The sequence below is a fragment of the Ascidia mentula genome, chromosome 4 (genome assembly GCF_947561715.1).
Source record: "Ascidia mentula chromosome 4, kaAscMent1.1, whole genome shotgun sequence".
NCBI lineage: Eukaryota > Metazoa > Chordata > Ascidiacea > Phlebobranchia > Ascidiidae > Ascidia > Ascidia mentula.
Genome location: NC_138569.1, coordinates 9,414,115 through 9,434,583, shown reverse-complemented (window position 1 = coordinate 9,434,583; position 20,469 = coordinate 9,414,115). Strand labels below are relative to the sequence as shown.

Genomic DNA, 20,469 nt, shown 5'->3' with positions numbered 1-20,469 from the left:
TAAAAATTGCGCCGTAGAACGGATGCAAACTGTGGATCAAAATTTTTACCAAATAAATCTGCGGTCTGCCTCAGACAGAAGGTGGCCCAACTCGGAGAGGACGTTGCACCAGATAAGTGAACTTTCATCCGGTGAGGCGTCGGTGTACAGGTCAGATCTCCACCGGGCCACCAAAGAAATCGAAGTGCATCGCGATCACGAGGTTCCACATGAACCTGGTGGAACATTGCCTCGATGTCGGCAATCAAGGCAACCGGCTGACAGCGAAAACGGGTTAGCACGCCGACCAAACTGTTTACAAAATCAGGACCTTGCATCAGTGCGTCGTTCAGTGAGACGCTTCTGCTTCGGGCAGCACAATCAAAGACCACACGAAGCTTGTCAGGCTTGTGTGGGTTAAATACTGGATGATGCGGCAAGTACCAGATGCGTGTCTGCGTATCCCTTTCGCAGAACATCGTTGTTGGACAATCGTTTTTACAATCCGATCAGTCGCTTTTCCGCCATCTGGCGGCTGGTTGGCAACTTTTCGATTCCAGGTCTCCAGGGTAATGGGAGCTCGAAATGTCCATCTTAATGCTTCACCGATGTCATAAACAACTCGATCTTCCCTGGATGTGGGTATGTCGAATACTGATATCCCGTCGCCAAAGTCGCTCTTCCACAAACATTCTATCTCCCGTTGGAACATGACCTGCGCAACCTTTAGAAAAGGACATGTGCTTTGCCCCTTTCAGACGAACCAAGTGCGGGACCAAAGAGTGACCAGCCAAGAGTTGTCTTTACAGCACAAGGGGTCCCCTGCGGTCCAGAACGTGTACACTGTACGTGGAAGGCTGCGGGATTATCGGCTCCGATCAGTATCGTCACAGTTCCCCCTTCCAAACGACGCAGGGGCAACTTCTTAAGGTGATTGAACTCGGCAAGCTTCTTCGCATCAGGGATCCTATTCGGCGACACGAGAATTTTGTTTTTTTGTCGATGGATAGCACTTCCGGCAACAACAACGGCTCTCCGTCATCGAACGGCATGACGGTGAAAGATACAGTGGAGCCTCGGTACACTCGAGATTGATCTGTCAAAGTGTTCAGACAAATCTTTCGATCCTTGGATTGCAGACCAAGTTTATCAATCAGACCTTGTTCGCAAAATGTAGACGTAGAACCTTGATCAAGAAACGCGTACGTATTTACCTCGATGTCGTCGTGTCTGACCTTCACGGGAACGACGTTGAGGTAGACTCCGCAGTTGTCCGTTGTAGCTTTCATTATCGTTGCAGATTGTTCTACTGGCGGTGGTTTCGGGGCAGGGTTCTCAGTAATCTTGCTGGGCCGCCTTTTCTAAAAGGCGCCATGCAACTTTGTGTGGTGAAAAGTGCCAGTGCAACCTTCTACTGAGCATGGCTTGCGAATCGTGCATTTCCCGCAACGATGACCTGAACAAAGACATGAAAAACGCAAGCCATTTGTGACAACAAACTCGCGTCTTTCCTGGGGAGACATTCCGTCGAATTTCGGGCACTTGGCAAGTCGTGAGGCTTGTTACAGCACGCACATGAAACGGGAGTAGGTGGGGTTTGACTTCGCAGCTGACTGGTTGTCGACGACGAGACGTTGTACGCAGCAGCACGAGGACCCTTCTTTACCGAAACAGGGACGGGCCTTTCCGGCGCGCTTTCGACACCGAACAACAAATTGGCGATGCGCGCTCGCTCTACGACAAAATTTGTAAAGGCGAAATATCTGCTTGGGATCCAGTCTCGTCGAGCACTCGAACGGAACGTTTGATCCACTTTTCTTGAAGCCGGAACGGCAGTTTTCGAATTAGCTGTCTTAACGTATCCAAGGGGTTCAAGCTCGCGTACTCTTCGATATCTTCGAGTGAGCTGCGACACTTTTCTGACAGTTCAGAAAATTCCATCAGGTCTTTTGGTCGACTTTGCTTGACTGGCGGAAATTTTTTGAGTCGCGCTGGCAATAATTTGGGGTAGTCCGTAATCGTATTCAAGTCGGGAACGGGCTTTCAAGTATCCTGATGTCTTATCCTTGCTGTAGATCTTAAGTTTAGCAGCAATAAAGTCTTCGCAGAATTGCAGCAAACAAACTAGCCGTAAATCTTGGGACTTCGTTCGGTTATGAACATGGGACTCAATAGCACGAACAAATGGTTTCCAACAAACACTTTAGAAACTAAGTGCCAGAAGAGCAATTCCGATTAAATGACCAGTAGTTCAACGGATCTTCATAGAATTTTCTGACCGCAGGCTGGGGAAAAACAATTCGCTGTTGTATGAAGTCCTCTTCCGGGACGTATCTACGCGACGGAGAAACACCATTCTGCATGTTCGAAGGAAAGGGATCAGGACCTTGATATGCCACGACAGGGACAGCAGGTTGGTAAGCATTTACCGGCGCACTTTTAAACTCAGGTCGAATCCCCCCGACAGAGGAGCTTGTCACGGGAGGATGTCTTGTGTCACACAAATAGGGTTCTCCAGCAATGGATTCCTCCTCCTACGCTCGTACCTCAGCCTCGGCTATTTCAACCTCATCGTTGACCTGTTTCCTTCTTCGTTCAGCCTCAAGTTCAGCTTGACGCCTTGTCATATCAGCTTGCTGCCTTGCTATATCAGCTTGCTGCTTCGTAATCAAGGCATCTTCATTGACCTGACGCTGTGACACTCGAGCCAATTGAAGTTTAACACGAGCGGCTATTCTCTGACGGGTAATCGAGGAGGTAGTGGAAACAGAGCTATGTACGTCAACGCGTGAGCTCGACGATCGGCTTGATATAGTCTTCCGACGCCCGGTTGACTTCTTGGCGTTGGCAAACCACTCCTCCAAACGAGAGTCGAGTTCACATTTCGCGCGCTGACAATCCTGTCTTGCTAGAGCTAATTCTTCGCTGTTTTCAGCAAGCGGCGCGTAGGCATCAATCAGGTCGGAAAAACATTTCTCCAGCTGTGGCAGGTATTCCTTAAAAAGCACAGCGTTGTCAATTTTCAGCATAAACTCTTCAACACGCAAACAAGATTGTTGCCATGCGTGCGCGCAGCTGGACAGTAGCAAAACCGCCGGGTTCTCGACTGTGGAAGACGAAGACGGTGAAGCAGGATCACACATTCTGAATGGTAATAAATCCAAATGGTTCGAAACGGACTGATAATGAATCATATAGTTCGAAACGATGTTACGCTGCCCGGCAGTCAGACGGGCGTGCCTGGTTGCGCCCGGACTGTGCAACAGACGGGATTTCTGCAATGGTTCTTAACGCACAAACACTTCTTTTTCAAAAGGAACGGGTCAACTTTATTCGGAAGGCGCTGCGGTTTCTACACAACACGCGTTGAATTAGCGACCAAAAACATTGAAATTAAATGCACAATTCTGCTTACCGAACTATTGTGGAACCAGTCACAAAAATATCGGCTTCTTTCCAATTAATCACACAGCAGGAAACAACGTTAGCAGATTCAACTTGCACTTAAATTGTCATATTCAAATAGAAATAATATTAGTTTCCTAAAGCAGTGCACGACAACTAACCAAAACTAAAACTCAGCCAACAACAGTTCAGGCATGCACTGGGGTTCTACGGGAACAATGGTATTTGCGACGTAACAACGGTACAGTGTGCTGACATCAAATTATCAATACGTCACATAACATAGTGGCATCACTACATCGCATAACATAGTGGCGATGTAACAGGTTGTTGTCCAATGTATTAAGAAAACAATACTTGTATTTAAACAGAAAAAAAGTATATGCAATGCTATACAAAACGACATTGTAGAGCAGAAGATATTGCACGATTTTAAAAGATAACAAAACAAGAAAGAAAAAATGAAAGTTAAGAATTGTTTCTGCTCAGGATCGAACTGAGGACCTTTCGCGTGTAAAGCGAACGTGATAACCACTACACTACAGAAACATCTGTTTTTCCTTTCAAAAGGCTTGGAATCATTGACGATATAGATTTGCAAAACATATTTTTGAATAATGAATAAAACGAGGGCAAATTGTGGCAAGCGCTCCTTTCGACAAAAGACCTGTACCAGGTTGTGGCATGTAAATAGTATCCTAAGGAGAAGTGGTTGTTATTTTATTGATATTGTGATTCTAGGTAGTTGTAAGTCTCTGTGGCACGATGGATTAGCGCGCTGGACTTCTAATCCAGAGGTTCCGGGTTCGATCCCGGCAGGGATGGACTTATCTTTTTGCGGTGTCATTTCTGATAAAGTGTAAAGGAAAAACATTTTCGCACAAGCTCGAACTGGGACCCTTTCGCGTGTTAGGTGAACTTGACATCCACTAAATACGGAAACAAGTGCTTCACGCTTGAAGATTGTCATCAAATTATTTGACAAGTCTGAAGAAAAATACGAAAACATTCCTCTTTAGCAACCAATATTGAAATAGTTAAAAATTGTCATGTAACATTGAATTGACAAGCTTGCATTAAACATCGAAATCGCCTAGAACGAGACAGTTTAAAACAACAGCACCAGGGCCGAGGTTTTGTGAGATGTTCAGCAGGCCAGAAAATAAGTCAAAATATGAAGCATTGTTTCTGCCCAGGTTCGAACTGAGGACCTTTCGCGTGTGAGGCGAACGTGATAACCACTACACTACAGAAAAAAGAGCACGTTTGAGAGGATTGCAATCAGTATCAATGTCTCCATTTTGTGTGAGTTGCTGCAAGCGATTCCGACATGAAATCGGTTGTTATCCTTGTATTGAGAAAACAAGACATGCACTTAAACAGAAAAAATTATATGCAATGCTATACAAAATGACATTGCAAAGCAGAAGATATTGCACGATTTTGAAAGATAAGAAAACTAGAAAGATAAAGTTTAGAATTGTTTCTGCCCAGGATCGAACTGGGGACCTTTCGCGTGTAAAGCGAACGTGATAACCACTACACTACAGAAACATCTGTTTTTCCTTTCATAATGCTTGGAATCATTGACGATATAGATTTGCAAAACATATTTTTGTATAATGAATAAAACGAGGGCAAAATGTGGCAAGCGCTCCTTTCGACAAAAGACCTGTACCAGGTTGTGGCATGTAAATAGTATCCTAAGGAGAAATGGTTGTTATTTTATTGATATTGTGATTCTAGGTAGTTGTAAGCCTCTGTGGCGCAATGGATTAGCGCGCTGGACTTCTAATTTAGAGGTTCCGGGTTGGAGTCCCGGCAGGGATGGTCTTATCTTTTTGCGGTGTCATTTGTGATAAAGTGTAAAGGTAAAACATTTTCGCACAGGCTCGAACTGGGACACTTTCGCGTGTTTTGTGGACTTGACATCCACTAAAATACGGAAACAAGTGCTTCACGCTTCAAGATTGCCTTTAAATAATTTGACAAGAGTGATGAAAAATACGAAAACATTCCTCTTTAGCAACCAATATTGAAATAGTTAAAAATTGTCATGTAACATTGAATTGCCAAACTTGCATTAAACATCGAAATCGCGTAGAACGAGACAGTTTAAAACAACAGCATCGGGCCGAGGTTTTGTGAGATGTTCGAGTCAGAAAATAAATAAAAATATGAAGTATTGTTCCTGCCCAGGTTCGAACAGAGGACCTTTCGCGTGTCAGGCGAACGTGATAACCACTACAATACAGCAGAAACAACTGTTCTAACGCGTGGGAGCATCAACGTAATATCTTAATGTCGTATAGAAATTTTTTACAAAGATATTTTACACATCATCCAAAAAACGAAGAATGTTTCCGCCCAGGCTCGAACTGGGGACCTTTCGTGTGTTAGGCGAACGTGATAACCATCACAATTACACTACGGAAATGAGCGCATGTTTGAGAGGATTGCAAACAGTATCAATGGTCTCCATTTTGTGTGAGTTGCTGCAAGCGATTCCGACATGTCCTTGTATTGAGAAAACAAGACTTGTATTTAAACAAAAAAAAAGTATATGCGATGCTATACAAAACGACTTTGTAAAGCAGAAGATATTGCACGATTTCAAAAGATAACAAAACTAGAAAGATAAACTTAAGGATTGTTTCTGTCCAGGATCGAACTGGGGACCTTTCGCGTGTAAAGCGAACGTGATAACCACTACACTACAGAAACATCTGTTTTTCCTTTCATAATGCTTGGAATCATTGACGATATAGATGTGCAAAATTTATTTTTGTATAATGAATAAAACGAGGGCAAAATGTGGCAAGCGCTCCTTTCGACAAAAGACCTATACCAGGTTGTGGCATGTAAATAGTATCCTAAGGAGAAGTGGTTGTTATTTTATTGATATTGTGATTCTAGGTAGTTGTAAGTCTCTGTGGCGCAATGGATTAGCGCGCTGGACTTCTAATCCAGAGGTTCCGGGTTCGGGTTCCGGCAGGGATGGACTTATCTTTTTGCGGTGTCATTTGTGATAAAGTGTAAAGGAAAAACATTTTCGCACAGGCTCGAACTGGGAGCCTTTTGCGTGTTAGGTGAACTTGACATCCACTAAATACGGAAACAAGTGCTTCACGCTTGAAGATTGCCATCAAATGATTTGTCAAGTCTAATAAAAAACACGAAAACATTCCTCTTTAGCAACCAATATTGAAATAGTTAAAAATTGTCATGTAACATTGAATTGCCAAACTTGCATTAAACATCGAAATCGCGTAGAACGAGATAGTTTAAAACAACAGCATCGGGCCGAGGTTTTGTGAGATGTTCAGCAGGTCAGAAATTAAATTAAAATATGAAGCATTGTTTCTGCCCAGGTTCGAACTGAGGACCTTTCGCGTGTGAGGCGAACGTGATAACCTCTACACTACAGAAGCAACTGTTCTAACGCTTGGGGGCATCAACGTAATATCTTAATGTCGTACAGAATTTTTTTGCAAAGATATTTTACGTATAATCCAAAAATAAGAAGAATGTTTCCGCCCAGGCTCGAACTGGGGACCTTACGCGTGTTAGGCGAACGTGATAACCACTACACTACGGAAACAAGCGCATGTTTGAGAGGATTGCAATCAGTATCAATGTCTCCATTTTATGTGAGTTGCTACAAGCGATTCCGACATGAAATCGGTTGTTGTCCTTGTATTGAGAACACAAGACTTGTATTTGAACAGAAAAAAAGTATATGCGAGGCTATACAAAACGACTTTGTAAAGCAGAAGATATTGCACGATTTTAAAAGATAACAAAACTAGAAAGATAAAGTTAAGGATTGTTTCTGCCCAGGATCGAACCGGGGATCTTTCGCGTGTAAAGCGAACGTGATAACCACTACACTACAGAAACATCTGCTTTTCCTTTCATAATGCTTGAAATCATTGACGACATAGATTTGCAAAACATATTTTTGTATAATGAACAAAACGAGGGCAAAATGTGGCAAGCGCTCCTTTCGACAAAAGACCTGTACCAGGTTGTGGCATGTAAATAGTATCCTAAGGAGAAGTGGTTGTTATTTTATTGATATTGTGATTCTTGGTAGTTGTAAGTCTCTGTGGCGCAATGGATTAGCGCGCTGGACTTCTAATCCAGAGGTTCCGAGTTCGAGTCCCGGCAGGGATGGACTTATCTTTTTGCGGTGTCATTTGTGATAAAGTGAAAAGGAAAAACATTTTCGCACATGCTCGAACTGGGACCCTTTCGCGTGTTAGGTGAACTTGACATCCACTAAATACGGAAACAAGTGCTTCACGCTGGAAGATTGCCATCAAATAATTTGACAAGTCTAATGAAAAATACGAAAACATTCCTCTTCAGAAACCAATATTGAAATAGTTAAAAGTTTTCATGTGACATTGAATTGCCAAACTTGCATTAAACATCGAAATCGCGTAGAACGAGACAGTTTAAAACAACAGCATCGGGCCGAGGTTTTGTGAGATGTTCAGCAGGTCAGAAAATAAATTAAAATACGTTGTATTGTTTCTGCCCAGGTTCGAACTGAGGACCTTTCGCGTGTGAGGCGAACGTGATAACCACTACACTACAGAAACAACTGTTCTAACGCTTGGGAGCATCAACGTAATATCTTAATGTCGTACAGAAATTTTTTACAAAGATATTTTACACATAATCCAAAAAAAGACGAATGTTTCCGCCCAGGCTCGAACTGGGGACCTTTCGCGTGTTAGGCGAACGTGATAACCACTACACTACGGAAACAAGCGCATGTTTGAGAGGATTGCAATCAGTATCAATGTCTCCAATTAATGTGAGTTGCTACAAGCGATTCCGACATGAAATCGGTTGTTGTCCTTGAATTGAGAAAACAAAACTTGTATTTGAACAGAAAAAAAGTATATGCGATGCTATACAAAACGACATTGTAAAGCAGAAGATATTCCACGATTTTAAAAGATAACAAAACTAGAAAGATAAAGTTAAGGATTGTTTCTGCCCAGGATCGAACTGGGGACCTTTCGCGTGTAAAGCGAACGTTATAACCACTACACTACAGAAACATCTGTTTTTCCTTTCATAATGCTTGGAATCATCGACGATATAGATTTGCAAAACATATTTTTGAATAATGAATAAAACATTTTCGCACAAGCTCGAATTGGGACCCTTTCCCGTGTTAGGTGAACTTGACATCCACTAAATACGGAAACAAGTGCTTCACGCTTGAAGATTGTCATCAAATAATTTGACAAGTCTAATGAAAAATACGAAAACATTCCTCTTTAGCAACCAATATTGAAATAGTTAAAAGTTTTCATGTAACATTGAACTGCCAAACTTGCATTAAACATCGAAATCGCGTAGAACGAGACAGTTTAAAACAACAGCATCGGGCCGAGGTTTTGTGAGATGTTCAGCAGGTCAGAAAATAAATAAAAATATGAAGCATTGTTTCTGCTCAGGTTCGAACTGAGGACCTTTCGCGTGTGAGGCGAACGTGATAACCACTACACTACAGAAACAACTGTTTTCCCTTTCATAATGCTTGGAATCATTGACGATATAGATTTGCAAAACATATTTTTGTATAATGAATAAAACGAGGGCAAAATGTGGCAAGCGCTCCTTTCGACAAAAGACCTGTACCAGGTTGTGGCATGTAAATAGTATCCTAAGGAGAAGTGGTTGTTATTTTATTAATATTGTGATTCTAGTTAGTTGTAAGTCTCTGTGGCGCAATGTATCATCGCGCTGGACTTCTAATCCAGAGGTTCCGGATTCGAGTCCCGGCAGGGATGGACTTATCTTTTTGCGGTGTCATTTGTGATCAAGTGTAAAGAAAAAACAATGTCGCACAGGCTCGAACTGGGACCCTTTCGCGTGTTAGGTGAACTTAACATCCACTTAATACGGAAAGAAGTGCTTCACGCTTGAAGATTGCCATCAAATAATTTGACAAGTCTAATAAAAAATACGAAAACATTCCTCTTTAGCAACCAATATTGAAATAGTTAAAAGTTTTCATGTAACATTGAACTGCCAAACTTGCATTAAACATCGAAATCGCGTAGAACGAGACAGTTTAAAACAACAGCATCGGGCCGAGGTTTTGTGAGATGTTCAGCAGGTCAGAAAATAAATAAAAATATGAAGCATTGTTTCTACTCAGGTTCGAACTGGGGACCCTTCGCGCGTGAGGCGAACGTGACAACCACTACACTACAGAAACAACTGTTCTAACGCCTGGGAGCATCAACGTAATATCTTAATGTCGTATAGAAATTTTTTGCAAAGATATTTTACACATAATCAAAAAAAAGAAGAATGTTTCCGCCCAGGCTCGAACTGGGGACCTTTCGCGTGTTAGGCGAACGTGATAACCACTACACTACAGAAACAACTGTTCTAACGCTTGGGAGCATCAACGTAATATCTTAATGCCGTGTAGAAATTTTTTACAAATATATTTTACACATAATCCAAAAAAAAGAAGCATGTTTCCGCCCAGGCTCGAACTGGGGACCTTTCGCGTGTTAGCCGAACGTGATAACCACTACACTACGGAAACAAGCGCATTTTTGAGAAGATTGCAATCAGTGTCAATGTCTCCATTTTGTGTGAGTTGCTACAAGCGATTCCGACATAAAATCGGTTGTTGTCCTTGTATTGTGAAAACAAGACTTGTATTTGAACAGAAAGAAAGTATATGCGATGCTATACAAAACGACATGGTAAAGCAGAAGATATAACACAATTTCAAAAGATAACAAAACTAGAAAGATAAACTTAAGGATTGTTTCTGACCAGGTTCGAACAGAGGACCTTTCGCGTGTGAGGCGAACGTGATAACCACTACACTACAGAAACAACTGTTCTAACGCTTGGGAGCATCAACGTAATATCTTAATGACGTTTAGAAATTTTTTACAAAGATATTTTACACATAATCCAAAAAAAGAAGAATGTTTCCGCCCAGGCTCGAATTGGGGACCTTTCGCGTGTTAGGCGAACGTGATAACCACTACACTACAGAAACATCTCTTTTTCCTTTCATAATGCTTGGAATCATTGACGATATAGATTTGCAAAACATATTTTTGTATAATGAATAAAACGAGGGCAAAATGTGGCAAGCGCTCCTTTCGACAAAAGACCTGTACCAGGTTGTGGCATGTAAATAGTATCCTAAGGAGAAGTGGTTGTTATTTTATTAATATTGTGATTCTAGTTAGTTGTAAGTCTCTGTGGCGCAATGGATCATCGCGCTGGACTTCTGATCCAGAGGTTCCGGGTTCGAGTCCCGGCAGGGATGGACTTATCTTTTTGCGGTGTCATTTGTGAAAAAGTGCAAAGGAAAAACATTTTCGCACAGGCTCGATCTGGGACCCTTTCGCGTGTTAGGTGAACTTGACATCCACTAAATACGGAAACAAGTGCTTCACGCTGGAAGATTGCCATCAAATAATTTGAAAAGTCTAATGAAAAATACGAAAACATTCCTCTTTAGCAACCAATATTGAAATAGTTAAAAGTGTTCATGTAACATTGAACTGCCAAACTTGCATTAAACATCGAAATCGCGAAGAACGAGACAGTTTAAAACAACAGCATCGGGCCGAGGTTTTGTGAGATGTTCAGCAGGTCAGAAAATAAACAAAAATATGAAGCATTGTTACTGCTCAGGTTCGAACTGGGGACCTTTCGCGTGTCAGGCGAGCGTGATAACCACTACACTACAGAAACAACTGTTCTAACGCTTGGGAGCATCAACGTAATATCTTAATGTCGTACAGAAATTTTTCACAAAGATATTTTACACATAATCCAAAAAAGAAGAATGTTTCCGCCCAGGCTCGAACTGGGGACCTTTCGCGTGTTAGGCGAACGTGATAACCACTACACTACGGAAACAACGGTTCTAACGCTTGGGAGCATCAACGTAATATCTTAATGTGGTATAGAAGTATTTTTCAAAGATATTTTACACAAATTCCTAAAAAAAAGAAGAATGTTTCCGCCCAGGCTCGAACTGGGGACCTTTCGCGTGTTAGGCGAACGTGATAACCACTACACTACGGAAACAAGAGCATGATTGAGAGGATTGCAATCAGTGTCAATGTCTCCATTTTATGTGAGTTGCTACAAGCGATTCCGACATGAAATCGGTTGTTGTCCTTGTGTTGAGAAAACAAGACTTGTATTTGAACAGAAAAAAAGTATATGCGATACTATACAAAACGACTTTGTACAGCAGAAGATATTGCACGATTTTAAAAGATAACAAATCTAGAAAGATAAAGTTAAGGATTGTTTCTGCCCAGGATCGAACTGGGGACCTTTCGCGTGTAAAGCGAACGTGATAACCACTACACTACAGAAACATCTGTTTTTCCTTTCATAATGCTTGGAATCATTGACGATATAGATTTGCAAAACATATTTTTGTATAATGAATAAAACGAGGGCAAAATGTGGCAAGCGCTCCTTTCGACAAAAGACCTGTACCAGGTTGTGGCATGCAAATAGTATCCTAAGGAGAAGTGGTTGTTATTTTATTGATATTGTGATTCTAGGTAGTTGTAAGTCTCTGTGGCGCAATGGATTAGCGCGCCGGACTTCTAATCCAGAGGTTCCGGGTTCGATCCCGGCACGGATGGACTTATCTTTTTGCGGTGTCATTTGTGATCAAGTGCAAAGGAAAAACATTTTCGCGCAGGCTCGAACTGGGACCCTTTCGCGTGTTAGGTGAACTTGACATCCACTAAATACGGAAACAAGTGCTTCACGCTTGAAGATTGTCATCAAATAATTTGACAAGTCTAATGAAAAATACGAAAACATTCCTCTTTTGCAACCAATATTGAAATAGTCAAAAGTTTTTATGTAACATTGAATTGCCAAACTTGCATTAAACATCGAAATCGCGAAGAACGAGACAGTTTAAAACAACAGCATAGGGCCGAGGTTTTGTGAGATGTTCAGCAGGTCAGAAAATAAATTAAAATATGAAGCATTGTTTCTGCCCAGGTTCGAACTGAGGACCTTTCGCGTGTGAGGCGAACGTGATAACCACTACACTACAGAAACAACTGTTCTCACGCTTGGGAGCATCAACGTAATATCTTAATGTCGTATAGAAGTTTTTTACAAAGATATTTTACACATAATCCAAAAAAAAAAAGAATGTTTCCGCCCAGGCTCGAACTGGGGACCTTTCGCGTGTTAGGCGAACGTGATAACCACTACACTACGGAAACAAGCGCATGTTTGAGAGGATTGCAATCAGTATCAAGGTCTCCATTTTATGTGAGTTGCTTCAAGCGACTCCGACATGAAATCGGTTGTTGTCCTTGTATTGAGAAAACAAGACTTGTATTTGAACAGAAAAAAAGTATATGCGATACTATACAAAACGACTTTGTAAAGCAGAAAATATTGCACGATTTTGAAAGATAACAAATCTAGAAAGATAAAGTTAATGATTGTTTCTGCCCAGGATCGAACTGGGGACCTTTCGCGTGTAAAGCGAACGTGATAACCACTACACTACAAAAACATCTGTTTTTCCTTTCATAATGCTTGGAATCATTGACGATATAGATTTGCAAAACATATTTTTGTATAATGAATAAAACGAGGGCAAAATGTGGCAAGCGCTCCTTTCGACAAAAGACCTGTACCAGGTTGTGGCATGTAAATAGTATCCTAAGGAGTAGTGGTTGTTATTTTATTAATACTGTGATTCTAGGTTGTTGTAAGTCTCTGTGGCGCAATGGATTAGCGCGTTGGACTTCTAATCCAGAGGTTCCGGGTTCGAGTCCCGGCAGGCATGGACTTATCTTTTTGCGGTGTCATTTCTGATCAAGTGCAAAGGAAAAACATTTTCGCACAGGCTCGAACTGGGACCCTTTCGCGTGTTAGGTGAACTTGACATTCACTAAATACGGAAACAAGTGCTTCACGCTTGAAGATTGTCATCAAATAATTTGACAAGTCTAATGAAAAAAACGAAAACATTCCTCTTTAGCAACCAATATTGAAATAGTTAAAAGTTTTTATGTAACATTGAATTGCCAAACTTGCATTAAACATCGAAATCGCCTAGAACGAGACAGTTTAAAACAACAGCATCGGGCCGAGGTTTTGTGAGATGTTCAGCAGGTCAGAAAATAAATTAAAATATGAAGCATTGTTTCTGCCCAGGTTCGAACTGAGGACCTTTCGCGTGTGAGGCGAACGTGATAACCACTACACTACAGAAACAACTGTTCTAACCCTTGGGAGCATCAACGTAATATCTTAATGTCGTATAGAAGTTTTTTACAAAGATATTTTACACATAATCCAAAAAAAAGAAGAATGTTTCCGCCCAGGCTCGAACTGGGGACCTTTCGCGTGTTAGGCGAACGTGATAACCACTACACTACAGAAACAAGCGCATGCTTGCGAGGATTGCAATCGGTATCAATGTCTCCATTTTATGTGAGTTGCTACATGCGATTCCGACATGTCCTTGTATTGAGAAAACAAGACTTGTATTTGAACAGAAAAAAAGTATATGCGATACTATACAAAACGACTTTGTAAAGCAGAAGATATTGCACGATTTTGAAAGATAACAAATCTAGAAAGATAAAGTTTAGGATTGTTTCTGCCTAGGATCGAACTGGGGACCTTTCGCGTGTAAAGCGAACGTGATAACCACTACACTACAGAAACATCTGTTTTTCCTTTCATAATGCTTGGAATCATTGACGATATAGATTTGCAAAACATATTTTTGTTTTATGAATAAAACGAGGGCAAAATGTGGCAAGCGCTCCTTTCGACAAAAGACCTGTACCAGGTTGTGGCATGTAAATAGTATCCTAAGGAGAAGTGGTTGTTATTTTATTGATATTGTGATTCTAGGTAGTTGTAAGTCTCTGTGGCGCAATGGATTAGCGCGCTGGACTTCTAATCCAGAGGTTCCGGGTTCGAGTCCCGGCAGCGATGGACTTATCTTTTTGCGGTGTCATTTGTGATCAAGTGCAAAGGAAAAACATTTTCGCACAGGCTCGAACTGGGACCCTTTCGCGTGTTAGGTGAACTTGACATCCACTAAATAGGGAAACAAGTGCTTCACACTTGAAGATTGTCATCAAATAATTTGACAAGTCTAATGAAAAATACGAAAACATTCCTCTTTAGCAACCAATATTGAAATAGTAAAAAGTTTTTATGTAACATTGAATTGCCAAACTTGCATTAAACATCGAAATCGCCTAGAACGAGACAGTTTTGAAACAACTGCATCGGGCCGAGGTTTTGTGAGATGTTCAGCAGGTCAGAAAATAAATTAAAATATGAAGCATTGTTTCTGCCCAGGTTCGAACTGAGGACCTTTCGCGTGTTAGGCGAACGTGATAACCACTACACTACGGAAACAAGCGCATGTTTGCGAGGATTGCAATCAGTATCAATGGTCTCCATTTTATGTGAGTTGCTACAAGCGATTCCGACATGAAATCGGTTGTTGTCCTTGTATTGAGAAAACAAGACTTGTATTTGAACAGAAAAAAAGTATATGCGATACTATACAAAACGACTTTGTAAAGCAGAAGATATTGCACGATTTTAAAAGATAACAAATCTAGAAAGATAAAGTTAAGGATTGTTTCTGCCCAGGATCGAACTGGGGACCTTTCGCGTGTAAAGCGAACGTGATAACCACTACACTACAGAAACATCTGTTTTTCCTTTCATAATGCTTGGAATCAATGACGATATAGATTTGCAAAACATATTTTTGTATAATGAATAAAACGAGGGCAAAATGTGGCAAGCGCTCCTTTCGACAAAAGACCTGTACCAGGTTGTGGCATGTAAATAGTATCCTAAGGAGAAGTGGTTGTTATTTTATTGATATTGTGATTCTAGGTAGTTGTAAGTCTCTGTGGCGCAATGGATTAGCGCGCCGGACTTCTAATCCAGAGGTTCCGGGTTCGAGTCCCGGCAGGGATGGACTTATCTTTTTGCGGTGTCATTTGTGATCAAGTGCAAAGGAAAAACATTTTCGCACAGGCTCGAACTGGGACCCTTTCGCGTGTTAGGTGAACTTGACATCCACTAAATACGGAAACAAGTGCTTCACGCTTGAAGATTGTCATCAAATAATTTGACAAGTCTAATGAAAAATACGAAAACATTCCTCTTTAGCAACCAATATTGAAATAGTTAAAAGATTTTATGCAAAAAATTGAATTGCCAAACTTGCATTAAACATCGAAATCGCCTAGAACGAGACAGTTTTGAAACAACAGCATCGGGCCGAGGTTTTGTGAGATGTTCAGCAGGTCAGAAAATAAATTAAAATATGAAGCATTGTTTCTGCCCAGGTTCGAACTCAGGACCTTTCGCGTGTGAGGCGAACGTGATAACCACTACACTACAGAAACATCTGTTCTCACGCTTGGGAGCATCAACGTAATATCTTAATGTCGTGTAGAAGTTTTTTACAAAGATATTTTAAACATAATCCAAAAAAAAGAAGAATGTTTCCGCCCAGGCTCGAACTGGGGACCTTTCGCGTGTTAGGCGAACGTGATAACCACTACACTACGGAAACAAGCGCATGTTTACGAGGATTGCAATCAGTATCAATGTCTCCATTTTATGTGAGTTGCTACAAGCGATTCCGACATGAAATCGGTTGTTGTCCTTGTATTGAGAAAACAAGACTTGTATTTGAACAGAAAAAAAGTATATGCGATACTATACAAAACGACTTTGTAAAGCAGAAGATATTGCACGATTTTAAAAGATAACAAATCCAGAAAGATAAAGTTAAGGATTGTTTCTGCCCAGGATCGAACTGGGGACCTTTCGCGTGTAAAGCGAACGTGATAACCACTACACTACAGAAACATTTGTTTTTCCTTTCATAATGCTTGGAATCATTGACGATATAGATTTGCAAAACATATTTTTGTATAATGAATAAAACGAGGGCAAAATGTGGCAAGCGCTCCTTTCGACAAAAGACCTGTACCAGGTTGTGGCATGTAAATAGTATCCTAAGGAGAAGTGGTTGTTATTTTATTGATATTGTGATTCTAGGTAGTTGTAAGTCTCTGTGGCGCAATGGATTAGCGCGCTGGACTTCTAATTTAGAGGTTCCGGGTTCGAGTCCCGGCAGGGATGGACTTATCTTTTTGCGGTGTCATTTGTGATCAAGTGCAAAGGAAAAACATTTTCGCACAGGCTCGAACGGGGACCCTTTCGCGTGTTAGGTGAACTTGACATCCACTAAATACGGAAACAAGTGCTTCACGCTTGAAGATTGTCATCAAATAATTTGACAAGTCTAATGAAAAATACGAAAACATTACTCTTTAGCAACCAATATTGAAATAGTTAAAAGTTTTTATGTAACATTGAATTGCCAAACTTGCATTAAACATCGAAATCGCCTAGAACGAGACAGTTTTGAAACAACAGCATCGGGCCGAGGTTTTGTGAGATGTTCAGCAGGTCAGAAAATAAATTAAAATATGAAGCATTGTTTCTGCCCAGGTTCGAACTCAGGACCTTTCGCGTGTGAGGCGAACGTGATAACCACTACACTGCAGAAACATCTCTTTTTCCTTTCATAATGCTTGGAATCATTGACGATATAGATTTGCAAAACATATTTTTGTATAATGAATAAAACGTGGGCAAAATGTGGCAAGCGCTCCTTTCGACAAAAGACCTGTACCAGGTTGTGGCATGTAAATAGTATCCTAAGGAGAAGTGGTTGTTATTTTATTGATATTGTGATTCTGGGTAGTTGTAAGTCTCTGTGGCGCAATGGATTAGCGCGCTGGACTTCTAATCCAGAGGTTCCGGGTTCGAGTCCCGGAAGGGATGGACTTATCTTTTTGCGGTGTCATTTGTGATCAAGTGCAAAGGAAAAACATTTTCGAACAGGTTCGGACTGGGACCCTTTCGCGTGTTAGGTGAACTTGACATCCACTAAATACGGAAACAAGTGCTTCACGCTTGAAGATTGTCATCAAATAATTTGACAAGTTCAATGAAAAATACGAAAACATTCCTCTTTAGCAACCAATATTGAAATAGTTAAAAGTTTTTATGAAAAATTGAATTGCCAAACTTGCATTAAACATCGAAATCGCCTAGAACGAGACAGTTTTGAAACAACAGCATCGGGCCGAGGTTTTGTGAGATGTTCAGCAGGTCAGAAAATAAATTAAAATATGAAGCATTGTTTCTGCCCAGGTTCGAACTGAGGACCTTTCGCGTGTGAGGCGAACGTGATAACCACTACACTACAGAAACAACTGTTCTAACGCTTGGGAGCATCAACGTAATATCTTAATGTCGTATAGAAGTTTTTTACAAAGATATTTTACACATAATCCAAAAAAAAAGAAGAATGTTTCCGCCCAGGCTCGAACTGGGGACCTTTCGCGTGTTAGGCGAACGTGATAACCACTACACTACGGAAACAAGCGCATGTTTGAGAGGATTGCAATCAGTATCAATGTCTCCATTTTATGTGAGTTGCTTCAAGCGATTCCGACATGAAATCGGTTGTTGTCCTTGTATTGAAAAAACAAGACTTGTATTTGAACAGAAAAAAAGTATATGCGATACTATACAAAACGACTTTGTAAAGCAGAAAATATTGCACGATTTTATGAGATAACAAATCTAGAAAGATAAAGTTAATGATTGTTTCTGCCCAGGATCGAACTGGGGACCTTTCGCGTGTAAAGCGAACGTGATAACCACTACACTACAGAAACATCTGTTTTTCCTTTCATAATGCTTGGAATCATCGACGATATAGATTTGCAAAACATATTTTTGAATAATGAATAAAACATTTTCGCACAAGCTCGAATTGGGACCCTTTCCCGTGTTAGGTGAACTTGACATCCAATAAATACGGAAACAAGTGCTTCACGCTTGAAGATTGTCATCAAATAATTTGACAAGTTCAATGAAAATACGAAAACATTCCTCTTTAGCAACCAATATTGAAATAGTTAAAAGTTTTTATGAAAAATTGAATTGCCAAACTTGCATTAAACATCGAAATCGCCTAGAACGAGACAGTTTTGAAACAACAGCATCGGGCCGAGGTTTTGTGAGATGTTCAGCAGGTCAGAAAATAAATTAAAATATGAAGCATTGTTTCTGCCCAGGTTCGAACTGAGGACCTTTCGCGTGTGAGGCGAACGTGATAACCACTACACTACAGAAACAACTGTTCTAACGCTTGGGAGCATCAACGTAATATCTTAATGTCGTATAGAAGTTTTTTACAAAGATATTTTACACATAATCCAAAAAAAAAGAAGAATGTTTCCGCCCAGGCTCGAACTGGGGACCTTTCGCGTGTTAGGCGAACGTGATAACCACTACACTACGGAAACAAGCGCATGTTTGAGAGGATTGCAATCAGTATCAATGTCTCCATTTTATGTGAGTTGCTACAAGCGATTCCGACATGAAATCGGTTGTTGTCCTTGTATTGAGAAAACAAGACTTGTATTTGAACAGAAAAAAAGTATATGCGATACTATACAAAACGACTTTGTAAAGCAGAAGATATTGCACGATTTCAAAAGATAACAAATCTAGAAAGATAAAGTTAAGGATTGTTTCTGCCCAGGATCGAACTGGGGACCTTTCGCGTGTAAAGCGAACGTGATAACCACTACACTACAGAAACATCTGTTTTTCCTTTCATAATGCTTGGAATCATTGACGATATAGATTTGCAAAACATATTTTTGAATAATGAATAAAACGAGGGCAAAATGTGGCAAGCGCTCCTTTCGACAAAAGACCTGTACTAGGTTGTGGCATGTAAATAGTATCCTAAGGAGAAGTGGTTGTTATTTTATTGATATTGTGATTCTAGGTAGTTGTAAGTCTCTGTGGCGCAATGGATTAGCGCGCTGGACTTCTAATCCAGAGGTTCCGGGTTCGATCCCGGCACGGATGGACTTATCTTTTTGCGGTGTCATTTGTGATCAAGTGCAAAGGAAAAACATTTTCGCGCAGGCTCGAACTGGGACCCTTTCGCGTGTTAGGTGAACTTGACATCCACTAAATACGGAAACAAGTGCTTCACGCTTGAAGATTGTCATCAAATAATTTGACAAGTCTAATGAAAAATACGAAAACATTACTCTTTAGCAACCAATAATGAAATAGTTAAAAGTTTTTATGTAAAATTGAATTGCCAAACTTGCATTAAACATCGAAATCGCCTAGAACGAGACAGTTTTGAAACAACAGCATCGGGCCGAGGTTTTGTGAGATGTTCAGCAGGTCAGAAAATAAATTAAAATATGAAGCATTGTTTCTGCCCAGGTTCGAACTGAGGACCTTTCGCGTGTGAGGCGAACGTGATAACCACTACACTACAGAAACATCTGTTCTCACGCTTGGGAGCATCAACGTAATATCTTAATGTCGTATAGAAGTTTTTAACAAAGATATTTCAAACATAATCCAAAAAAAAGAAGAATGTTTCCGCCCAGGCTCGAACTGGGGACCTTTCGCGTGTTAGGCGAACGTGATAACCACTACACTACGGAAACAAGCGCATGTTTGCGAGGATTGCAATCAGTATCAATGTCTCCATTTTATGTGAGTTGCTACAAGCGATTCCGACATGAAATCGGTTGTTGTCCTTGTATTGAGAAAACAAGACTTGTATTTGAACAGAAAAAAAGTATATGCGATACTATACAAAACGACTTTGTAAAGCAGAAGATATTGCACGATTTAAAAAGATAACAAATCAAGAAAGATAAAGTTAAGGATTGTTTCTGCCCAGGATCGAACTGGGGACCTTTCGCGTGTAAAGCGAACGTGATAACCACTACACTACAGAAACATCTGTTTTTCCTTTCATAATGCTTGGAATCATTGACGATATAGATTTGCAAAACATATTTTTGTATAATGAATAAAACGAGGGCAAAATGTGGCAAGCGCTCCTTTCGACAAAAGACCTGTACCAGGTTGTGGCATGTAAATAGTATCCTAAGGAGAAGTGGTTGTTAT

The 20,469-nt window shown here is 40.6% G+C and overlaps 52 non-coding genes and 1 pseudogene across 52 annotated transcripts; 10 read left to right on the top strand and 43 right to left on the bottom strand.

The window, feature by feature from the left end:
- Positions 1 to 328: 328 nt before the first annotated feature.
- LOC145898040 (uncharacterized) lies at positions 329 to 3,122 on the bottom strand (annotated as a pseudogene).
- Positions 3,123 to 3,860: 738 nt separating this feature from the next.
- Trnav-uac (transfer RNA valine (anticodon UAC)) lies at positions 3,861 to 3,933 on the bottom strand. The gene has a single exon. It is a non-coding gene; the product is annotated as a tRNA-Val (tRNA).
- A 634-nt stretch (positions 3,934 to 4,567) lies between these two features.
- On the bottom strand, positions 4,568 to 4,640 carry Trnav-cac (transfer RNA valine (anticodon CAC)). Its single transcript has one exon. It is a non-coding gene; the product is annotated as a tRNA-Val (tRNA).
- A 225-nt stretch (positions 4,641 to 4,865) lies between these two features.
- Positions 4,866 to 4,938, bottom strand: Trnav-uac (transfer RNA valine (anticodon UAC)). The gene has a single exon. It is a non-coding gene; the product is annotated as a tRNA-Val (tRNA).
- Positions 4,939 to 5,140: 202 nt separating this feature from the next.
- On the top strand, positions 5,141 to 5,214 carry Trnar-ucu (transfer RNA arginine (anticodon UCU)). Its single transcript has one exon. It is a non-coding gene; the product is annotated as a tRNA-Arg (tRNA).
- Positions 5,215 to 5,742: 528 nt separating this feature from the next.
- Positions 5,743 to 5,821, bottom strand: Trnav-aac (transfer RNA valine (anticodon AAC)). Its single transcript has one exon. It is a non-coding gene; the product is annotated as a tRNA-Val (tRNA).
- Positions 5,822 to 6,035: 214 nt separating this feature from the next.
- Trnav-uac (transfer RNA valine (anticodon UAC)) lies at positions 6,036 to 6,108 on the bottom strand. Its single transcript has one exon. It is a non-coding gene; the product is annotated as a tRNA-Val (tRNA).
- A 202-nt stretch (positions 6,109 to 6,310) lies between these two features.
- Positions 6,311 to 6,384, top strand: Trnar-ucu (transfer RNA arginine (anticodon UCU)). Its single transcript has one exon. It is a non-coding gene; the product is annotated as a tRNA-Arg (tRNA).
- Positions 6,385 to 6,742: 358 nt separating this feature from the next.
- On the bottom strand, positions 6,743 to 6,815 carry Trnav-cac (transfer RNA valine (anticodon CAC)). Its single transcript has one exon. It is a non-coding gene; the product is annotated as a tRNA-Val (tRNA).
- Positions 6,816 to 6,912: 97 nt separating this feature from the next.
- Positions 6,913 to 6,985, bottom strand: Trnav-aac (transfer RNA valine (anticodon AAC)). Its single transcript has one exon. It is a non-coding gene; the product is annotated as a tRNA-Val (tRNA).
- A 226-nt stretch (positions 6,986 to 7,211) lies between these two features.
- Trnav-uac (transfer RNA valine (anticodon UAC)) lies at positions 7,212 to 7,284 on the bottom strand. Its single transcript has one exon. It is a non-coding gene; the product is annotated as a tRNA-Val (tRNA).
- Positions 7,285 to 7,486: 202 nt separating this feature from the next.
- Positions 7,487 to 7,560, top strand: Trnar-ucu (transfer RNA arginine (anticodon UCU)). Its single transcript has one exon. It is a non-coding gene; the product is annotated as a tRNA-Arg (tRNA).
- A 358-nt stretch (positions 7,561 to 7,918) lies between these two features.
- Trnav-cac (transfer RNA valine (anticodon CAC)) lies at positions 7,919 to 7,991 on the bottom strand. The gene has a single exon. It is a non-coding gene; the product is annotated as a tRNA-Val (tRNA).
- Positions 7,992 to 8,087: 96 nt separating this feature from the next.
- Trnav-aac (transfer RNA valine (anticodon AAC)) lies at positions 8,088 to 8,160 on the bottom strand. The gene has a single exon. It is a non-coding gene; the product is annotated as a tRNA-Val (tRNA).
- Positions 8,161 to 8,386: 226 nt separating this feature from the next.
- On the bottom strand, positions 8,387 to 8,459 carry Trnav-uac (transfer RNA valine (anticodon UAC)). The gene has a single exon. It is a non-coding gene; the product is annotated as a tRNA-Val (tRNA).
- A 389-nt stretch (positions 8,460 to 8,848) lies between these two features.
- Trnav-cac (transfer RNA valine (anticodon CAC)) lies at positions 8,849 to 8,921 on the bottom strand. The gene has a single exon. It is a non-coding gene; the product is annotated as a tRNA-Val (tRNA).
- Positions 8,922 to 9,555: 634 nt separating this feature from the next.
- Positions 9,556 to 9,628, bottom strand: Trnav-cac (transfer RNA valine (anticodon CAC)). The gene has a single exon. It is a non-coding gene; the product is annotated as a tRNA-Val (tRNA).
- A 96-nt stretch (positions 9,629 to 9,724) lies between these two features.
- Trnav-aac (transfer RNA valine (anticodon AAC)) lies at positions 9,725 to 9,797 on the bottom strand. Its single transcript has one exon. It is a non-coding gene; the product is annotated as a tRNA-Val (tRNA).
- A 97-nt stretch (positions 9,798 to 9,894) lies between these two features.
- Trnav-aac (transfer RNA valine (anticodon AAC)) lies at positions 9,895 to 9,967 on the bottom strand. The gene has a single exon. It is a non-coding gene; the product is annotated as a tRNA-Val (tRNA).
- Positions 9,968 to 10,193: 226 nt separating this feature from the next.
- Positions 10,194 to 10,266, bottom strand: Trnav-cac (transfer RNA valine (anticodon CAC)). Its single transcript has one exon. It is a non-coding gene; the product is annotated as a tRNA-Val (tRNA).
- Positions 10,267 to 10,362: 96 nt separating this feature from the next.
- On the bottom strand, positions 10,363 to 10,435 carry Trnav-aac (transfer RNA valine (anticodon AAC)). The gene has a single exon. It is a non-coding gene; the product is annotated as a tRNA-Val (tRNA).
- A 202-nt stretch (positions 10,436 to 10,637) lies between these two features.
- On the top strand, positions 10,638 to 10,711 carry Trnar-ucu (transfer RNA arginine (anticodon UCU)). Its single transcript has one exon. It is a non-coding gene; the product is annotated as a tRNA-Arg (tRNA).
- Positions 10,712 to 11,069: 358 nt separating this feature from the next.
- Positions 11,070 to 11,142, bottom strand: Trnav-gac (transfer RNA valine (anticodon GAC)). Its single transcript has one exon. It is a non-coding gene; the product is annotated as a tRNA-Val (tRNA).
- Positions 11,143 to 11,237: 95 nt separating this feature from the next.
- Positions 11,238 to 11,310, bottom strand: Trnav-aac (transfer RNA valine (anticodon AAC)). The gene has a single exon. It is a non-coding gene; the product is annotated as a tRNA-Val (tRNA).
- A 98-nt stretch (positions 11,311 to 11,408) lies between these two features.
- Positions 11,409 to 11,481, bottom strand: Trnav-aac (transfer RNA valine (anticodon AAC)). The gene has a single exon. It is a non-coding gene; the product is annotated as a tRNA-Val (tRNA).
- Positions 11,482 to 11,707: 226 nt separating this feature from the next.
- On the bottom strand, positions 11,708 to 11,780 carry Trnav-uac (transfer RNA valine (anticodon UAC)). Its single transcript has one exon. It is a non-coding gene; the product is annotated as a tRNA-Val (tRNA).
- Positions 11,781 to 12,413: 633 nt separating this feature from the next.
- Trnav-cac (transfer RNA valine (anticodon CAC)) lies at positions 12,414 to 12,486 on the bottom strand. Its single transcript has one exon. It is a non-coding gene; the product is annotated as a tRNA-Val (tRNA).
- A 97-nt stretch (positions 12,487 to 12,583) lies between these two features.
- Trnav-aac (transfer RNA valine (anticodon AAC)) lies at positions 12,584 to 12,656 on the bottom strand. Its single transcript has one exon. It is a non-coding gene; the product is annotated as a tRNA-Val (tRNA).
- A 226-nt stretch (positions 12,657 to 12,882) lies between these two features.
- On the bottom strand, positions 12,883 to 12,955 carry Trnav-uac (transfer RNA valine (anticodon UAC)). The gene has a single exon. It is a non-coding gene; the product is annotated as a tRNA-Val (tRNA).
- Positions 12,956 to 13,157: 202 nt separating this feature from the next.
- Trnar-ucu (transfer RNA arginine (anticodon UCU)) lies at positions 13,158 to 13,231 on the top strand. Its single transcript has one exon. It is a non-coding gene; the product is annotated as a tRNA-Arg (tRNA).
- Positions 13,232 to 13,589: 358 nt separating this feature from the next.
- Positions 13,590 to 13,662, bottom strand: Trnav-cac (transfer RNA valine (anticodon CAC)). Its single transcript has one exon. It is a non-coding gene; the product is annotated as a tRNA-Val (tRNA).
- A 97-nt stretch (positions 13,663 to 13,759) lies between these two features.
- On the bottom strand, positions 13,760 to 13,832 carry Trnav-aac (transfer RNA valine (anticodon AAC)). The gene has a single exon. It is a non-coding gene; the product is annotated as a tRNA-Val (tRNA).
- A 213-nt stretch (positions 13,833 to 14,045) lies between these two features.
- Trnav-uac (transfer RNA valine (anticodon UAC)) lies at positions 14,046 to 14,118 on the bottom strand. The gene has a single exon. It is a non-coding gene; the product is annotated as a tRNA-Val (tRNA).
- Positions 14,119 to 14,320: 202 nt separating this feature from the next.
- Positions 14,321 to 14,394, top strand: Trnar-ucu (transfer RNA arginine (anticodon UCU)). The gene has a single exon. It is a non-coding gene; the product is annotated as a tRNA-Arg (tRNA).
- A 359-nt stretch (positions 14,395 to 14,753) lies between these two features.
- Positions 14,754 to 14,826, bottom strand: Trnav-aac (transfer RNA valine (anticodon AAC)). The gene has a single exon. It is a non-coding gene; the product is annotated as a tRNA-Val (tRNA).
- Positions 14,827 to 15,053: 227 nt separating this feature from the next.
- On the bottom strand, positions 15,054 to 15,126 carry Trnav-uac (transfer RNA valine (anticodon UAC)). Its single transcript has one exon. It is a non-coding gene; the product is annotated as a tRNA-Val (tRNA).
- Positions 15,127 to 15,328: 202 nt separating this feature from the next.
- Trnar-ucu (transfer RNA arginine (anticodon UCU)) lies at positions 15,329 to 15,402 on the top strand. The gene has a single exon. It is a non-coding gene; the product is annotated as a tRNA-Arg (tRNA).
- A 361-nt stretch (positions 15,403 to 15,763) lies between these two features.
- Trnav-cac (transfer RNA valine (anticodon CAC)) lies at positions 15,764 to 15,836 on the bottom strand. The gene has a single exon. It is a non-coding gene; the product is annotated as a tRNA-Val (tRNA).
- A 97-nt stretch (positions 15,837 to 15,933) lies between these two features.
- Positions 15,934 to 16,006, bottom strand: Trnav-aac (transfer RNA valine (anticodon AAC)). The gene has a single exon. It is a non-coding gene; the product is annotated as a tRNA-Val (tRNA).
- A 226-nt stretch (positions 16,007 to 16,232) lies between these two features.
- Trnav-uac (transfer RNA valine (anticodon UAC)) lies at positions 16,233 to 16,305 on the bottom strand. The gene has a single exon. It is a non-coding gene; the product is annotated as a tRNA-Val (tRNA).
- A 202-nt stretch (positions 16,306 to 16,507) lies between these two features.
- On the top strand, positions 16,508 to 16,581 carry Trnar-ucu (transfer RNA arginine (anticodon UCU)). The gene has a single exon. It is a non-coding gene; the product is annotated as a tRNA-Arg (tRNA).
- A 359-nt stretch (positions 16,582 to 16,940) lies between these two features.
- On the bottom strand, positions 16,941 to 17,013 carry Trnav-cac (transfer RNA valine (anticodon CAC)). Its single transcript has one exon. It is a non-coding gene; the product is annotated as a tRNA-Val (tRNA).
- A 202-nt stretch (positions 17,014 to 17,215) lies between these two features.
- Positions 17,216 to 17,289, top strand: Trnar-ucu (transfer RNA arginine (anticodon UCU)). Its single transcript has one exon. It is a non-coding gene; the product is annotated as a tRNA-Arg (tRNA).
- A 359-nt stretch (positions 17,290 to 17,648) lies between these two features.
- Positions 17,649 to 17,721, bottom strand: Trnav-cac (transfer RNA valine (anticodon CAC)). The gene has a single exon. It is a non-coding gene; the product is annotated as a tRNA-Val (tRNA).
- A 98-nt stretch (positions 17,722 to 17,819) lies between these two features.
- Trnav-aac (transfer RNA valine (anticodon AAC)) lies at positions 17,820 to 17,892 on the bottom strand. The gene has a single exon. It is a non-coding gene; the product is annotated as a tRNA-Val (tRNA).
- Positions 17,893 to 18,118: 226 nt separating this feature from the next.
- On the bottom strand, positions 18,119 to 18,191 carry Trnav-uac (transfer RNA valine (anticodon UAC)). The gene has a single exon. It is a non-coding gene; the product is annotated as a tRNA-Val (tRNA).
- Positions 18,192 to 18,580: 389 nt separating this feature from the next.
- Trnav-cac (transfer RNA valine (anticodon CAC)) lies at positions 18,581 to 18,653 on the bottom strand. Its single transcript has one exon. It is a non-coding gene; the product is annotated as a tRNA-Val (tRNA).
- A 98-nt stretch (positions 18,654 to 18,751) lies between these two features.
- Positions 18,752 to 18,824, bottom strand: Trnav-aac (transfer RNA valine (anticodon AAC)). Its single transcript has one exon. It is a non-coding gene; the product is annotated as a tRNA-Val (tRNA).
- A 226-nt stretch (positions 18,825 to 19,050) lies between these two features.
- On the bottom strand, positions 19,051 to 19,123 carry Trnav-uac (transfer RNA valine (anticodon UAC)). The gene has a single exon. It is a non-coding gene; the product is annotated as a tRNA-Val (tRNA).
- A 202-nt stretch (positions 19,124 to 19,325) lies between these two features.
- On the top strand, positions 19,326 to 19,398 carry Trnar-ucu (transfer RNA arginine (anticodon UCU)). The gene has a single exon. It is a non-coding gene; the product is annotated as a tRNA-Arg (tRNA).
- A 359-nt stretch (positions 19,399 to 19,757) lies between these two features.
- Trnav-cac (transfer RNA valine (anticodon CAC)) lies at positions 19,758 to 19,830 on the bottom strand. Its single transcript has one exon. It is a non-coding gene; the product is annotated as a tRNA-Val (tRNA).
- Positions 19,831 to 19,927: 97 nt separating this feature from the next.
- Trnav-aac (transfer RNA valine (anticodon AAC)) lies at positions 19,928 to 20,000 on the bottom strand. Its single transcript has one exon. It is a non-coding gene; the product is annotated as a tRNA-Val (tRNA).
- A 226-nt stretch (positions 20,001 to 20,226) lies between these two features.
- Trnav-uac (transfer RNA valine (anticodon UAC)) lies at positions 20,227 to 20,299 on the bottom strand. Its single transcript has one exon. It is a non-coding gene; the product is annotated as a tRNA-Val (tRNA).
- Between the last annotated feature and the right edge of the window lie 170 nt (positions 20,300 to 20,469).